The sequence below is a fragment of the Alexandromys fortis genome, unplaced genomic scaffold (assembly GCF_014885135.2).
Source record: "Alexandromys fortis isolate MF-2015 unplaced genomic scaffold, M_Fortis_MF-2015_v1.1 scaffold_397, whole genome shotgun sequence".
NCBI classification, from domain to species: Eukaryota; Metazoa; Chordata; class Mammalia; order Rodentia; family Cricetidae; genus Alexandromys; species Alexandromys fortis.
In genome coordinates, this window is record NW_026068336.1 from 250,831 (window position 1) to 254,232 (window position 3,402).

At 46.6% G+C, this 3,402-nt stretch overlaps 1 protein-coding gene across 1 annotated transcript in view; it reads right to left on the reverse strand.

The window, feature by feature from the left end:
* Positions 1-2,889, reverse strand: part of Vamp5 (vesicle associated membrane protein 5) — a 15,627-nt gene extending 12,738 nt beyond the window's left edge. The window contains exon 1 of the mRNA XM_050132870.1: positions 2,761-2,889. The gene's annotated coding sequence lies outside the window, so the exon portion shown is untranslated. The remainder of the gene's footprint in view (positions 1-2,760) is intronic.
* Between the last annotated feature and the right edge of the window lie 513 nt (positions 2,890-3,402).

Here is a 3,402-nt window from a genome sequence, read left to right on the forward strand (position 1 = left end):
AAAAAAAAAAAAAAAAAAAGACACACTACGTCACTGCCCAGCTACTATATATAGTGAATTTAAAGTCAGTGTTTACTACATGAGATCCTCTCTAAAAACAAAACAAAACAAAAAGACAAACTGGGCTGGCACTGTGGCTTATGGCTGTGATCCCAATACTTAGGAGGATGAGGCAGGAAGGCTGACTGAGTTTGAGACCAACCTGGACTACATAGTAAGTTCCAGGACAGCGTAGGCTAGGCTACAAAGCTACAAAGTGAGACTTGATTAAGAATTTCACCCCAATGTAAACAGAGAGCACTGTGGGAGTGCTAGCTCTGGCTTTTCTCTGTTCCGAACTCGTCATGGGAAACTTGCAGGCCTGTTCCTGTGCCGAGGCTGCTGGTGCATCTCTAGCATTTGCAGAGCCTTCCTGAACATCTGTGGAGGAATCACCAAAGCTGTCTTCCAGACCGCCCTTGACATTCCAAAGGAGGCCTCTTAACCGAAGGATCAGAGGCTTTCTTCCCTGGGGTTGAGCCACTGTGAGGACAGACCACTGGTTTCCAAGCTTAGACACAGCACCTCAGAGTGGGTTGGGGAAGAGAGGGTAGGTGTTGCCATGGCAAAACAGACCAAGAGGGGCTATTTGGTACTTTCCCGGTCCTGCCTGGAATCAGGAGCATGGTTCCAGAATCTGGTCTCTATTTAGTCTCAAACTTTTGTCTCTTAACCCTGCCCTTTCCGCACATCCTCCCAACAACAGGTTGTTTCTAATTCTGGAAAGGCTGTGGAGGAAACAGGGGTAGAGGTAGCCAAGAACCCTTCCCACAAACCAATGCTGACTGGGCCCTGGAAAGAACAGTGCTGACGAAGAACCTGGTGGGGAGGAGGGGTCCAGAAGACAGAAAGCTCATTGTGCTGCAGGCCTGTCCTGTGACATTGACTGTGACTAGCATGGGACTCTGGGGAGAGATGCTTGCCCCCACCCCTCAGAACAGCTGAGATCCAGGGCCCTGTAAAGACCCAGAAGAGCAATGGTGGAAAAAGGCAAACAGAACACACAGAACTACCAACAAAGGAAAAGCTGTCTAGTTCCTTCAGCGTTTGGCTCTGAGTTATACCAAGGCCATAGAAGAGAATGGCGGAAGAGCTCTTGAACCAGGCTCTAAACGGCATGTCATATCTTTGCGAACACATCCAGGAGACTAGTTAAGGGACATAACAAGGTCCAAGGAAGACACTGAATTCCGCATCCTACCCTAAAGTGCTATGGAGGTTTTAATTCTCCTTGTGGTAAGATCCTTAGGAAATCCTTATTGTGGCCTATGAACAGTGTGCTATGAAGAAAAACAGGAGGGCTTGGGAGAAACAGGAAAGCCCTTGTTGTGCATGCATGAGGGCCTGAGTTAGGATTCCAGTTCCCTGTAAAGGTCTGACACAGGCTTCTGTAACCTCAGCACTGTGGAGACAGGCAGATCCCTGGAGCTCATTGGTCAGCCATCCTAGCCAAATCCCTGAGCTCCAGGTTTACTGAGTGACCCCGTCTCTAATGTGGAAGTCCTTCTGTATATGTGTTGCTTTTACTGGTTAATGAATAAAGCTGCTTTGGCCTACGGCAGGGCAGAATAGAGCTAGGCTATTTCCTGGCAGGAGAACTAAACTGAATGCTGGGAGAAAGTAGGAGTCAGAGAGATGCCATGTAGCCTCTGAAGGGGACAGCCGCCCCAGGGACCTTACCAGTAAACCACAAGCCTTGTGGTAAAATATAAAATAATAGGAATGGGTTAATTTAAGATGTAAGAGTTAGTTAATAAGAAGCCAGAGCTAATAGGCCGGGCAGTGTTTTAATTAATATAGTTTCTGTGTGATTATTTCGGGTCTGGGTGGCCAGGAATGAATGAGCAGCCTCAGCCTACACGTCTCAAGAAGTATGGTAAGGGCTGTAACTCAGTAGTAGAGTACTTATTTTACATACATAATGATGTAGGTCCAATCCCCAGTACCATTAAGGAAGGAAAACAGGGCACACACTAGATAGTAAGGTAGAAAGCAATGAAGACATCCAACATTGACCTCTGGCTTACACATACAAGCACATACAGATACACATGTACCTGCATTCACCACACGGATGTACATACACACATATATTAGAGATGGAAGGGAGGGAAGAAGATGGAGAGATGGTTCTTTGGTTAAGAGTGCAAATTGGCTGGGTGGTGGTGGTGCATGCCTTTAATCCCAGCATTTGGGAGGCAGAGGTAAGCCGACTTCTGAGTCTCTGAGTTTGAGGCCAACCTGGTCTACAGGGTGAGTTCCAGGATAGACAGAGCTACACTGAGAAACCCTGTTTCTAAAACAAAACAAAACAAAAAGTGCAAATTGTCGAGTAGTTTAGCTGCCTACAGAAGACCTGAACAAGGACATCAATAAACACGCTAACGTGGAAGGGGCACTCTCAAGGGGCTCCAGCCCTAGACAAAACGACAGGCAACTGAGGTATACTGAGAGAGGGAAAATCAGTCTTCCCCAGACATGAGCTCCTTACCTGCTTATGCAACACCAAGTGGTCAGCCCTGAAATGATATGAAATCATAGCATGCAAGCAGCACCAAACATCAGCAGGCTGTATTTGTGTGTGTGCATGTGTGTGTGTAAAACAATAATAACTAAAGAGGCCATGAATTTGAGAGGGCATGAGGGAGCATGGGGAGGCTGAAGAGAACAACACAGTATAATTACATTTTAATTAATAATAAACAAATTTAAATTTTTTACCTAAGGGGGAAAAAAGAGTGCAAACTGTCCTTGCAGAGGACCCAAGTTTGGTTCCAAACACCCATGATGGGCAGCTCACAGCTTGCTGTAACTCCAATTCCAGGGGAACCGACATCTTCTTCTGGCCTCTGGGGGCACCTGCATTCACATACCCATACTTTTTAAAAAACAAAAGTCCATATACATACATATATATAATGCATATATATATATGCACACACATACATATATATGTATACACATACACACACACTAGAGAGGGAGAGTGTGTGTCTGTGTGTGTGTGTGTCAGACAAAAGTATTGATTCTAGCTTGGTATGGTGACTCACAGCTGTGATCCAGGTGTGCGAAGCCTCTGAGCTGCCATCTTTCTTCTATAAAGCTCTGCTCTCTGTCTTTGCACCATCTTGATCCTAGATTGGGAGAAACCGATCCGGAGGGGAGGGGATCCTCAGGAAGAGAGAAACAGAAGGCAAAGGGCGAAAGAGAGAGGAAAGCGCCTCATACACACAGGGACACTGAAAGGTCTTTATTGCCCACCAGTCACCAGTAGTCTCCCAACCGCAAGCAGGCCCTTCTACCCCACTCTCGGGACCCACGAGATGCAGCCACACTGCAGCTCTCTCCTCCCAGGGGATCGAG